Below are 14,131 nucleotides of genomic sequence, written 5' to 3' on the forward strand. Positions count from 1 at the left end.
GGATCAACAACTGGCTGTTCCACCGCAGAATGAAACCCAGCCGCCACCGGATCAACAACTGGCTGCCCTACCGCAGAATGAACAACCACCAGATCAACAATTTGGTCCTGTGGTAAACCATATTGAAGACATTCAAGCGCTTGGCGACGCCATTTTCTCGGTGCGTACAACCGCTCCAGATGGTATTACAGATCCAGTTCTGTTCATAAATGAACATCGTGTAACCCTCGAAAACTATATAAAAAACAAACTTACTGCTAAGAGGGGTATTAAATGATACCTAGTTGTGCGAGCACGGTTTACCCGTGAGCTGGCGGATACCGGTCAAGAAGTGGAAGTGCTGCCGTATTTTCGTGGATTTCTTCATAAAACATTAACTCCCGAGACAATATCCCACCAACTAAATTCCAGTGTTTATGGAACAATTCGAAGCTATGGGAAGTGGTTTGGTATTAGACAGAATCTTATTTCTTCAAATATACATTATCCAATACCAACCATTAGCGGGTGGTACATATTTTGATGTGCCGCCTGTGTTAAGAAAGAAACACGCGCTTATCAATATCAAATCAGACGACAGCAAGTGTTTTTATGGAGTGTTTTGGCAAAATTTCATCCAGTTCAGAACAATCCACAACGTTTACAACACTACATACGATACGAAAATGAACTAAACTTGAAGGGAATTACATTTCCATTTGAGTTAGATGCTTTCAAACTTAAGAAGTTTGAAAAAAAACCAATAACATTTCAGTAATTATTTTCGCGTATGAAAAAGGTGTGTTTCCGCTTTATGCGAGTGAAAATTACGTACCAGAGGAAAGAGAAGTTGATCTCTTAATGTTATCAAATGGACAAACGGGACATTATTGTCTTATCCGTTATTTGAGTCGTTTACTCGGTGACATGACCGGTTACGAACATAAAACATATTATTACCGACGATGTTTGAAGAGGAGTGCGGGGGTTTGAACTAGAGGGGTTCACGAAGAACATATTAAAGACAGTAATGTTCATGAACCACAACGCGTGGTGATGCCACTGAAGGAACCAGTCTTTAAATTCACAAATTTCAGCTGGCAACAAATGATAAGTTTAAACTCCAATTAAATATTGAATGGAAATAACATTTTAAATTTTAATTATAGATTCCCTATATCGTTTTGGCGGACTTTGAATCATTTCAATCACATGTTTCTTCATGTCTGCCAGACTCCACTTTATCTTCCACAACTACATTGTCTTTACATGTAACTTGCGGATTTTCATAAGCGATAATAGGAACTGACGGTGAGTTTAATCCTGATTTACTGCATAAAACGGAACTTATATATATATAAGTTTAAAATTACGTTTCATCGACAGTGTAAGGTTCTTACCAGCTAGTCTTGAAACATTAGTTGGGAACTTCGCCAAAGAGGGGCCAGGGAAATTTTCTACAATGAACTCCGTGTATAAACCTGAGGACGTAGAATTACTTTTGAGAAAAGGTGTCTATCCCTACGATTATATTAGTAGTGGAGAACGTTTCAACGAAACGCAGTTACCACCTATTGAGTGTTTTTATATTACACTTACCGAAGAGCATTTAAGTCAAGAAGACTACTGTTATAATAGATGGCGCTTCACGCCTTTTACGCGGGTTCTTATCTATTTGTATTTCCGGATCTCACACAGTATATAAATCTTTGTAACAAAGAGAACGTACGTTGAATGCAATACAGCCTTTTCAGATCTTCTTTATATAAATTGAATAATTAGAACCAAATACAACATGGTGTCAGAAGTAGGATAGTTAAAGTTTATTCGTTAGATTTTTTTTTTCTCTATATAACCTTCGCCATGGCAATGCCATCAGCCTTCTGGAGTCCGGAGCATTTCGATCCGTCCAGTATCAATCCTGCCGCAGCCTGGACCGCGTACAAGGAAAATTTCAAGATTTTTCTGTCACCACGAAGTTATCAACCGAAACTGCAAGTACCCAAAATGCCGTATTTCTATAGACCTTGGGTCCAGCTAGGCGCAAAATATACGATGATTTAGTTATACCTATAGCACAAGGTCAAGATGAGCCTACGCTTGATGCCATTTATGCAGCATTTGACAGTAATTATGCACCGTATCATAATCCAGACTCCGATCGCTACACCTTCTTCCATACCAAGCAGAAACAACATCAGCCGTTTGACGAGTTCTTGACTGACCTCCGATCCCAGGCCCGAAACTGAATTTGGCGACGTTCATGACTCTCTTGTACGATATCAGATCCTTGCAGGCGTCTATAAGGCGGAGCTACGAAGAAACCTCTTCACCCGCCAAAACCTTACTTTGCTTCAGGCAATAGCCATTTGCCAAGCTGACGAAACTTCTACTGCCCATGCTGCACTACACCGAAATGAGACTTCCATAGTGCCTCCTTCGGCAAATATCGATGCCGTGTACCACCAAAGACAAAATAGCCTTCAATACCACCGTCCTAACTCCTGAACCCAACTGCGATCCAGAGTAATGAGGTATCCACTTCGACTTCAAGGTCAGCGAGCCCCGCAACGATCTCTACCTCCACTTCACCTGTCGTTTCCACAGCAGTTTAACACAACATATCGCCCACTTTCAACACAAACTCCATGTTCTAACTGCGGTCTTCTCCATTACCGGCAGGGTCGATGTCCTGCAGCGGCGTCCACCTGCCACAATAGCCACCGGAGAGGTCATTGGGCAGCCTCTTGCCACTAAACACCCTTCAAGCCCTTACTACCTCAAGTGCCAGCAACGACCAACTACATATGGATGAGCCTCCAACGGCTTACTCTTTTCAACCATCTCGATAATCAGGCAGCATACTTACCCTATTACGAACACTACCCGGAAACTTACTCTCTTGGATCTAGCGGATCACTGCCAACGGAAAACATACCATGACGATTCTTTTTCAATCCTCCAAGTACCTACATGTATGATTCGGATTTTCACCTTCACACCTTGACGGTTACATGTGACTCCAACACTTCCGACCCTACGGACAACAATGACGAGTGGTATGAATATATAAATCTTAATGAAACTTCAATTCTCTTCAATCTCGACACTGGAACCCAGGTGAGCATTCTCCCACAGCATATCTACGATAACTTACCAGTGAAACCTCCCATACTACCCCCACTTCGACGCATCGTTGCCTACACTGGGCCGATTACGGGCATGTCTACGTTTTCTTGCGCATCGTTTGCAGGTAAGTGACCGCTGACTTTCTATATAACACCTGCTTGCACCACAGCTATACTGGGCGCCAACGCTACAGAGACTTTGGATCTGATCCTCGGAGTACGCCAACCTCGATCACTAGCCACGAATATGGCTGCCTTAAATGAAGTCCGCCTGGAGCCCGATCCCACACGTATCATTAATCAGTTCCCGGACATTTTTGATTGAATTGGAAAATTGCCAATTAGGTAACACATCAAACTAAAAGCAGATGCTGTTCCTTTCATATCGGTTGCCCATAAACTTCCGCATGCCTTTCAACAACCCGTTTAAGAAGCGCTACAACGAATGCTTAAAAATTGTATTATCACGCCTGTACATACCCCAACAGAATGGGTCCATCCTCTTGTTGTAGAGCCTAAATCCGATGGAAGCCTACTTCTTTGCTTGGATCCGAGAAAGCTTAATCATGCCATACTCCGTCAGCACTTCCCATCACCGACAGCTGAAGATATTTTTTCTAAGCTGAGTGGTTGCACTATCTTTACCGTTTTAGACGCCAAGAACGCTTTTTGGCAATTCGAGCTGACAGAGGAAAGTTCATTCATCTGCACATTCGCAACCTCATTCGGTACGTTTCGGTTCCTGCGCCAACCTTATGGCATATGTACCGCTTCGGAAGTGTTTCAACAGGTAATGTCACTACTTTTCCCGTTGGACAAATTCAAGAACACCTGACTATTTCTTACTTGCTGCGACTGGTATTCAAGCACAAACTCCGGTTTTACAGACTGCTCGCGAAAATGGCTTAACTTTCATCTCGAGCAAGATTCAACACGCCATACAGCGGATAAAATATCTGGGACACATTATTACACCAGATAAAGTTTCAGTTGATCCGGAAAGAGTAAAAGCCATAGTCGATCTGCCTCCACCTACTGATGCTCAGGCCTTAATGCGTTTTCTAGGTATGGTGAACTATATAATGCGATTCCTTCCAGCATACTCTGAACAGGCTGCTCCATTGCGGGCCTTTCTTAAGAAGAATGCTGTTTTTCACTGGGATTCAAACGGGCGGAACGTCTACGACTCCTTAAAAACTCCAATATCTACTGCGCCAGTCTTTTCGATATACCAACTTCTGCGCCCTTTTATGATCACCGTCGATGCGAGTGCAATCGGAATTGGGCAGCTCTCATACAGGATGGCAAACCGGTAGAATATGCATCAACGAGCCTTACCCAGACACAGCAGAGATACTCGCAGATGGAAAAAGAACTAGGGGGCGTCCTCTTCGCTTGTGAACGATTCAAGAACTACATTTCCGAAACCCACGTCAATATTCGCTAGCGAAACGGGTATAGGCGGCGCCACAGTCGCTACCCCTGCAGCTTGGTTTGTCTGCGTACTTTGTTGATCAAAACAAACGATTAATATGGCGGATTGTAGGCGCAGAGGTGGCATAAATTGCGAAGTACCTTTCTGTAGTAATACTGCCCTTAAAAATATTACAATTCGAGTAAATCATGTAAATGGGGAGAAAAGAACGTTGGAGTTATCTTTTCACAATTTTCCGAAATGCAAAAATCTTTTTAATGTGTGGTTAACTAATATAAAATCAGGGAAGATGCCTAGTTAGTGGGCACAGATTTGCAGCGCCCATTTTAAAGATAAAGACTTTTTAGAAAGAAATGGTGAGACACAAATTTTACTTGTTATTACTAATTTTAAAGTTAATATTATTAAATATATATCATAAAAACTGTCATTTAGATGAAGATAATTCAAGAGACGCATGAAATGCAGTGCCATTCCAAGCAATAATTTACCATGTAGACTTATTACAAATCCAATGTAACTAAATGAAAAGAGAGGACCCTACGTTTTGTGAATCGTTTTAAAGGTGATCTGTTTTATTATATACTGCAAAATAAGGAAATGCTAATGAATTAAATTAATTTTAGGTCAAGCCGTTCGATTGTCATTATCGCTGGAAAATATTACATTGAGGCCCACAAAATTATGCGTTAAAAGGGCATATTTTTCTATCTTTGCCACTCTGATGGTTCGGTATGAGTTTTCGAGTTGATTAATAACATTTCGAGCTATTGCCGCAGATCCCAATATGATTAAAAATAATACTGTAAATTCAAATGGTTTTTATTTTTAATACTTATTTGAATATCTTAACGTTTTATTCACTTCTATTGTAATTTCTAATTAAGTGGTTTCTTCAATGAATTTAATTGCTTTTAACTTTGAATTAATTCTATAATACGTTTGTTTTTGCCTTTTTAGTTAACATGGCTTTGAGTAGAAAATTCATAACATAAATAGTTCAGTTCATTTGTTATCTACAAATACTAATTGGCCAAAATTTAAAATAGGAACTAATTTAACATATTAAAAATATAACTTTCCTTGACTAGAAATGTAAATTTAATTATAACTTTTCTTTAACTAAAATCTAAAATAAAAATTATATATTTGGACAACGTTTTTCTTCAAATATTGTCAGTCTCTCTTAATATCAATTAAAAATAGCCCTTGAGAGAATAGACAAAAAAATGAAAAGGCCTAGCTGAATTTTTCCATAGTAGCCTCTACAGTCGTTAGCCAGTAGATTCCTTCCTTTCCAACTTAGTTATTTTGTGCCACTGCCTCTTCAATTGATATTATCTTCGCTACAAATGGACTCTCCACAAATATTTCATCCCGACTAAAAGCTAGAAATAAATTTTTGAGACTAACTAAGTGACCAAATAAGAGTACATAAACCTTTTTGAGCCAGCCAAATTTAACCCTCGCCACTCTAACCATTTAATTACCGTACAATACCGAAGGCACAGTTAGTTCTTTTCCTTCATTTTACCCCACTTCTAAAGTCAGAAAGTTGGGATAGCTCTCAGTATCTTTATATATAAAATAGACCAGCAATTTACTGCATGTTTGCAAAAGCCTGAATTTCTACAATTATAAATAAAACAGGTTACATTAAAGAATTGGGTTTTAATAAAAAATATATTTACCCACTATTGCATGAACAATGGAACTTTCAATGCTGTGTTTTCCATCACCAACTTCAAATTTTAACTTTCGTTTTAAGCATCCGCACACCTTATTCTATGGATCAAGAGTAGACTACTCTCCAATATACTTAAAAATTTCAAGCATGGAGCGATTCACTAATATACCAAATAAAATTATTTAAAATACACTATACATTATACAAAATGCTGAAGCTACTAGTCTATGAAATTAGAACAATCTGGGCTTGTTCTAATGTGAAGATAATAATAAATTTCCTACATACCTTTAAAAACTTTCAAGCTGATCCCTTGTATAAATTCTCCAAGGCCTACTCATAGTGGTATTAAACTCGAATATTTATACTTATATTTACGAATTCAATACTTATTGACAGTTCAAAATTAATAAATAAATGTCGTATATACACCTTTGTTAATACAAAACATTAGAACACGCTTTAAAAAATATGCTAAAATCGTTAGTAAATCTCTGGTAAAATGTTTTAATTGATGTTATAAAACGCGCATTTTCGCATTACGCCATTACCCGTATCACCCAAATATAGTTCTAGGCAGTGTGACTAGGTGGCGCAGCTGTAGTTTTCGGTGGCGAATAGAGACAGATCACAAGCCACTCACAGCAATTGTACATAAACCCTTGAATCTTCTTTCCCCCAGGTTACAGCGAATGGTTTTGAGGCTAATGCGATATCATTTTACACTTTCATACGTCCCTGGAAAAAACCTTAAGATCGCTGATACCCTCTCTCGAGCAGCGCTCCCTCCGACAAGTTTGGACACTACCGAGATGGAACGACCTCGTGCGACACTCTATTCCCTAACGGTACTGTCGGAGGAGAAAGAACGAGCTTTTCATGAAGCCACTTGCCAAGATTCAGCACGTACATTTATCAGGGATGGCCTAGTTCGCAGAACAAGCTAAAACCAGCTGTTATCCCTTATTGGGCCGACCAGGTTGAGATCCACAAAGCCGGAGGCCTAATCTACCGAGGAGATCGTCTTGTGGTACCTAACACATTGCGAACCGAAGTAATGAAGTAGTTACATTCAGTTCACCCAGGGGTAAACGCGTGCCTATCAAAAGGTCGGAAGCATGTTTTTTGGCCGAAGATGACAGCAGGTATCATTCAGTACATCAAGACTTGTGAAGTCTGCAGGACTAGAGACCCGGAAAATCCAGCGATACCTATCCACCCACACAAAGTTCCGGAAATACCATGGGAGACTGTCGGCGCAGATCTTTTCCTGGTTCACAACCAGAAACTGGTAATCTTGGTGGATTTCTTTTCCAAGTTCATTGAGGCCAAAGAGCTGCGCAACACTGATACTGAAGCAATTATATGATTTCTAGAGCCTCACTTTGTACGGTAGGGCGCTCCACAACGGCTTATTTCGGATAACGGCCCTCCTTTCAATTCTACCCGTTTCAAAGAGTACCTTCGGAGATGGGGCGTCACGCGTATTACAAGCAGCCCACACTATCCCAGGTCGAACGGAATGGCAGAACGATCCATACAGACACTAAAGAACCTACTGGTAAAAGCAAGTCAAGAAGGAAAAAGCCTCCACTACGTTCTGATGGAATACCGGAATACCCCGATCGGACACCTTCCGACACCTGCACAGATGCTCATGGGGCGACACCTTCGAACTCAAAATACTACTTCCCGAGCAACTCTTCAACCTCAGTACCCGATCCGTCATATTCAAGCCGCGTTACAAGAACGTCAAAGCATGATGGCACAGGCGCAATCAAGAACTCACTACCCAATACCTCCAACCTTTTTCCCCGGCGATGCTGTATATTACCAGGATGATCACCGCTATTGGCTGCCAGCTGGGATCATCTCAAGAGCATTGGAACCCCATTCCTACCATATACAGACGAGGGCTGGCAAGAATCTCAGGAGAACACGGGTCCGCTTACGTCCACGATTACAGACGCCGAGGTGGACGAAACTTGTTGAGGTTAACGGTAATAGTGAGTGTAGGAAGCTGTTGTCTCGGTCGCGTGGCATGCAGGGCTTGCCACCACCCTCCTACGCATTGTTACCCGGCCACCTGAATTAATGGCTTCAAAAGTCGCTTGATGACTTAGGCCTAAGGTGGTGCCTTGGGTATTAGCCTAGCTGATTATCCGATTGCACATCTGCTGCCACAGACTACTGCCAAAGACCAAAACCGAAAGGCAGGATACAGGAAACATCTACTATGCAAGACATTCTACAATACCGGTGCCTCAACTTATCAACCTCCAAGAAACAGGTCTACTACCTAAACCTCCGCAAGAAGACCCAGTACTACCTGCGGTTCCACATTTTCGCCGGGAAGACATTCCAGCACCAGGGCCTTGGGAAAGCCGTTCACCTATCGTCAACCGACAGAATACTCTACTGCCCAGAGCTCATTCGTAGATTCCACCATCACCAATACCATCGACCTGTCCACCGTTCACTTGCTCACCATCATCTCTACCAAGAGCGAACCAGGTTACCCGCTCAGGACGCCACGTCAGAAAACCAAAACTTTTTGATTGTTAAAAAAAATAAAAAGAAAAAGAGTTGTTATAATAGATGGCGCTTCACGCCTTTTACGCGGGTTCTTATCTATTTGTATTTCCGGATCTCACACCGTATATAAACCCTTGCAACAAAGAGAAGGTACGCAGAATCCAATAAAACCTTTTCAGATCTTCTTTATCTATATTGACTACCAAACTTACAACAACTACAATCACGCTCAAGTTGTTTGGCGCGGATTAAATATTGAAAATTTCGGTAAGATTTTTTTATTAAAAATCATAAAAATAAATCAACTTTAATTTCTCAAAAAAGTTAATATCACAACTTATATGTCTTGACTGACACATTACTTCTAGCTGATGTTATTCAGAATTTTAGGAGTAATTGTACGAATTTTTGCCGCTTAGAACCTAAGCACGCTTTCACGAGACCAGGTAAACAATTTTTTTAATATTCTAGTCTAAAACTTTATATATTTATAGGGTTCGACTGGCAGGCCGCACTTTACATGACCAAGGTACACTTGGCTCTTCTTCTAGATTAAAAAATGCATTGAGAAGGGGCTAAGGGGCGGGGTTTGATCGATTTCCCATCGCTTCGCTGAAGCAAACAACAAATATCTAGAGTCGTACAGCCCCCAAAAAACTAATAGTTACATTTGCTATCTTGGTATTTTTTTAATTTTAATTTTAATGATAATGTTAATTACAGACTGTAGTAACCTGTACGGTACGGTGATGTGCAATGCCTTACCAATGAAACGGTTCAAATGGGTAGAACCTGAACCATTTAGCCTGGACGAAATCCTTAACTGTCCAGCCAACACACCAGAAGGGTTTATAGTTGAGGTTGATTTGGAGTACCCCAGTGAGCTTCACGATACTCATAATTGTTACCCACAACTATCTTTTCTGTCCAGTATTCTAACTTTTATTTTATTTACAGACAGTCTCACATACCACATCGAAACACCCAGATCTGTACAAAGATTTTGAACAAGCCAAAGATAAATACGACTTTTCCGGTTACCCCAAAGATCACTTTTTATTCGACGAAACGAACAAAAAACAATTAGGTAAATTCAAGGACGAACTTGACAGTGTCCCAATATTTCAGTTCGTAGGTCTTAGGCCCAAGATGTACAGTATTCTATCAACACAAAAAGACGTGCAAGGGTGTGTGCAAACGCTTTGTGTAAAAGCACTATATTTTTAAATAATTGATGAAAAAACTTCATATACGTAGAAAATTCTGACACTATCTCTTTAAATTTTTAACACCTAATAAAATTATATCTTTAAAATAATAAACAACTAAAAGTAGCATGTTATCAATTTTTATTTCATTTCTCTTTTTAAAATTGATCACAGCACGGTCACTTCAAGACAATTTGTACATTATAAACTAATAAACAAAATTGACATTAAATTTTTGAATAATCTGTTAATGGAACTATTAATAGAGTCCAATTTATATGCACTTTTGAAATCTTCATAAGTTTCATGGACAGAATTTAAATTGGGAGTTGATATTAGATTACACAAATGGTATACCTTTTTTTGAATTTTCTCATGGTTGTCTAAGTTGGATTCACAAGTACTACCAAACACTATATAACAGTAAAGGATTGAAGGCTTAATTAACGAATTGTACAATTTTACTAAACACTGCACAGATTTCAATTGTTTGGAAATTTTAAATGAGGCGCCTAATAATTTATTCGATTTAATTTTAGTCTGATTAGTATGAAAAGTAAACAACAGTTTATGATCAAAATGTACGCCCAGATCCTTTACAAACGCTTGTCTTTTTAAAGTATTCCCGTTTAAATTGTAGTTAAAGTATAATATATTCGTCTTACGTGTATAAGATACGACTATAGTTTTGTCGTTATTTATGGGTATGTTATTTTCCATACACCAGTTTTGAAGCGAATTTAAATCGTCTTGTAAGTATTTACAATCACTAACTGTCTTTATAGTTCTGCATAACTTATGGTCATCGGCCAATTGAAAGAGTTTAGTATACTTCATTATGGGAGGAATGTCGAAAATATATACATTAAATAAAAGCGGGCCTAAAGATGAGCCTTGGGGAACACCACAGGTGACACCATAGGAAACGTCTGTGATTTCGCCATTGATTTTTAAATAATTGTGACGATTTAATAAATAGTTCTTTACCCAATTATGTAATGGCCCAGATAATTCATGGTATTCCAATTTCTTTAATAATCTAGGATGGGAAACCCTATCAAAAGCCTTGGAAAGGTCTATATAAATTGTATCGACCTGTCCTCGACTTAATACTTCCGGTTGAACATAGTTGACAAAGCACGCAAGATTGGTTTCGACTGATTTACCACGCACGAAGCCATGTTGTGTTTCAGGAAGGTATATCCGAAACCAATCGTATAAGTATTTATGCATTAAGTAATCAAATACCATGGCAAGTGCGTTCAGTACTGTGATAGGGCGGTAGTTGTTAGGGTCGCCTTGAAATCCCTTTTTGAAGATTGGTGAAATCACACCAACTTTCCAAGTTTCGGGGAAAACTCCACTTTTTAACGATAAATTAAAAATAAATTTTAGAAGTTTTATTAAAATTTCACCGCACCCTTTTATGATAAAATTAGGAATCCCATCTTTTCCCGATACCGTTGTGGGCTTTAGTTTCTTTATAGCGTCTGCTATGTCTTTTTCAATAGTCCGTAGAGAAAAAAAGTTATTAGGTTGAGTTTCCGAAAGCGAGCTAAAGTCTACGTGAGGAAGTGCAATATCACGAGCGATGTTAGAAAAACAGGAGGAAAATTCTTCGGCGATGTCGTAGTTAGAAGTGAGTAGGTGGTTGTTTATCATGAGATTAAGGTGTTGTCTGGAATTTTTCCGTTTCTTATTTACGTAGAACCAGAAGGTTTTACTATCTCGACCAACGGAGTTGGATATAGATTTTTCATAAGCTAACTTGTCTCTTGATATTAGTCCTTTAGTAGTTGAGCGTTGTCTCGCGCAATTATCCTTATTAACGCTTGATGGTATACGTTTTATCTTTCTATGCAGGTAGCGCTTTAACTTTATAGCTTTAATTGAATCAACAGAAAACCAGTCCGGAAAGGTAAGTTTATTTTTGCGTTTACTAGTTGTCACATTTACTGAGCGGGCAGGTATAAATTTATCAATTGCTTTTTTTAAGGTTGTAGTTAAAGACTTTACGGCTTCATCAACATCAGTCATTTCATACAATGAAGTAAAGCTACTTCGTTCCATGTATTGGTAGAAAGAGAGGTAGTCCCCTTGCTTATATTTAAATGACGTACATTGATGACTTAAGCGGAGGTCAAGTGAATCGTGGTAAGTAAGGCAAAACGCTGGGTGCAAGACGTCTTCTTTCACTAGAGGAGAGTGTGCTTCGATCACAGCTTTGTTTTTGTTAACAAAGCAAAGATCTAAAATATTGGCTTGTGAGTTTCGTAAGTAATTTTCCTGGGTTAAACCAATAAATGAAATTAATTCAAAAATAAACTCTGATTTCTTTTGAGGGTAGTATCTACAGTTGCTATTATCAAGGCTATTCCAAATTACACCGGGTAGATTGAAATCGCCCAAAAGTATAATCTGTCCTTGAAATGTATGTAGTTTTAAAATAAGTAGCTCTGTTAATTCTTGGTATTTGACAACGTCAAGGCTTGGTGAAAGATAAATGTTACCTAAGAGCACCGATGTTCCGTCCGTTAGCTTTATTTCTAACCAGACGGCTTCAAAATTGGATTCTAAATCTTGCCGCCGCACACAATTTATGTCCTTACGTACGGCGATCAAAGCTCCACCTGCGAAGCCTAAACGATCATTAAGATGACTTGTATAAGAAACCGGAAAAAAGTCGGAGTCGGAGTGTTCCGGAGATAGGAAAGTCTCCGTGATACAATAGAGGGGTAAGTTGAAAGCAATTATATTGGTAAGAAGTTCCTCGGCTTTCGTACATAGACCACGAACGTTTTGATACAATATTTTAATTGTATTCTCCATTATTAATGGGACTATTGCTATGGATGGAATGTCGTTATGTGTTGTAGTTTGTTTGTTTTTTGGCTTGGAAAAGCGACGACACGGTAGATGGAGCTGCGAAAAATAATTTTTATAAATTATTTTATTGACGACACCGGGATTTGAACCCAGATAGCTGCTGGACGCGTAATCTCCAAAAGCGACGCCATTACCAAGCTAGCCACGGCGTTCTCTTCAAATTATACTCGGAACTTCTAGTCGTTTTTAGCGACGCGGGGGGATTTGGCTAGTTAAGTTGTCGCAATTGTCGTTCCTTTTTCCGCGTCATTTTACGTATATTTACGGCATTTAAGGTCAAGTGAACCTCACGGACGTGGCGGGAAGTTTGAATTACAGTGTGGGGCTACACAACTTTTACCGATGGCCAGTTTCAGGTCTGTCAGGTAACAGGGGGCACAATTTCGACCCCCCCTTTCATAACAATACGCACTCTTCGCCGTCAACTCTTTTACTTAGGATAGAACTTTTTATATCAAACGATAGAACGCGCAGTGCCGTTAATTTCCGCCCCCTACGACCAACCCCCTTAAAGGGAGAGTGACCGAAAAAAACAAGTTGGTCTCATTCGATAGAACTCTTTGACGCGCAAGCAGTGCCGTTCATTTCCGTCCCCTCCGACCAACCGCCTTAAGGGGAGAATGACCGGAAAAAAAACAAGTTGGTCTCATTCGATAGAACTCTTTGACGCACACGCAGATTTGCCGTTAATTTCCGCCCCCTCCGACCAACCCCCTTAAAGGGAGAGTGACCGGGAAAAAAAGTTGGTCTCATTCGATAGTACAATAAAAGTAAAAGATTGGAATCGTCTACGCTCGCGTCTACGTGCGAGAGTGAGACCAAAAAATCCAAAGTATTCGAACTTGGCTGCAAAGTATGCGACCATGGGGACAGAATCTCCGTCTTGCCATATTCTTAGTACATAAATACATTATTGAAATAATATGATTTATGCAGTTGTTAATAATCCATATTAAATATCTGCTCTAAGAAAATACCAATTTAATCACCGATATAATATAAAATTCGAGAATGACATATTCTATTAATTTCTGTTCTGCAAAATTAAATTAATGGTTTTTTTTATGAATTTCCGAATTTACATGACTTTTGGTGCCTAAACTACACAAATGTTTAATAAAAATTTCTTAAAAAAACATTTGAATTCCAATTTCAAAAAATAATAATTTAAAAGAATTATGTTCGTCGTGTTTTGCTTACCTATTTCACCTTTGATACGTTCCGTCTATCTAACGATAGGAAATCACATGGCCTCAACAGCTTTGGTATTATG

General features: G+C 39.2%; 1 long non-coding RNA gene across 1 annotated transcript; it reads left to right on the forward strand.

The window, feature by feature from the left end:
• The first annotated feature begins 4,781 nt into the window (after nt 1-4,781).
• LOC149946024 (uncharacterized) lies at nt 4,782-5,216 on the forward strand. Its single transcript, XR_016480295.1, has 3 exons — nt 4,782-4,898; nt 4,978-5,107; nt 5,169-5,216. It is a non-coding gene; the product is annotated as an uncharacterized LOC149946024 (long non-coding RNA).
• The last annotated feature ends 8,915 nt before the right edge of the window (nt 5,217-14,131 follow it).

This window comes from Leiobunum rupestre, chromosome 4 (assembly GCF_980474605.1).
Source record: "Leiobunum rupestre chromosome 4, qqLeiRupe1.1.hap1, whole genome shotgun sequence".
NCBI classification, from domain to species: domain Eukaryota; kingdom Metazoa; phylum Arthropoda; class Arachnida; order Opiliones; family Sclerosomatidae; genus Leiobunum; species Leiobunum rupestre.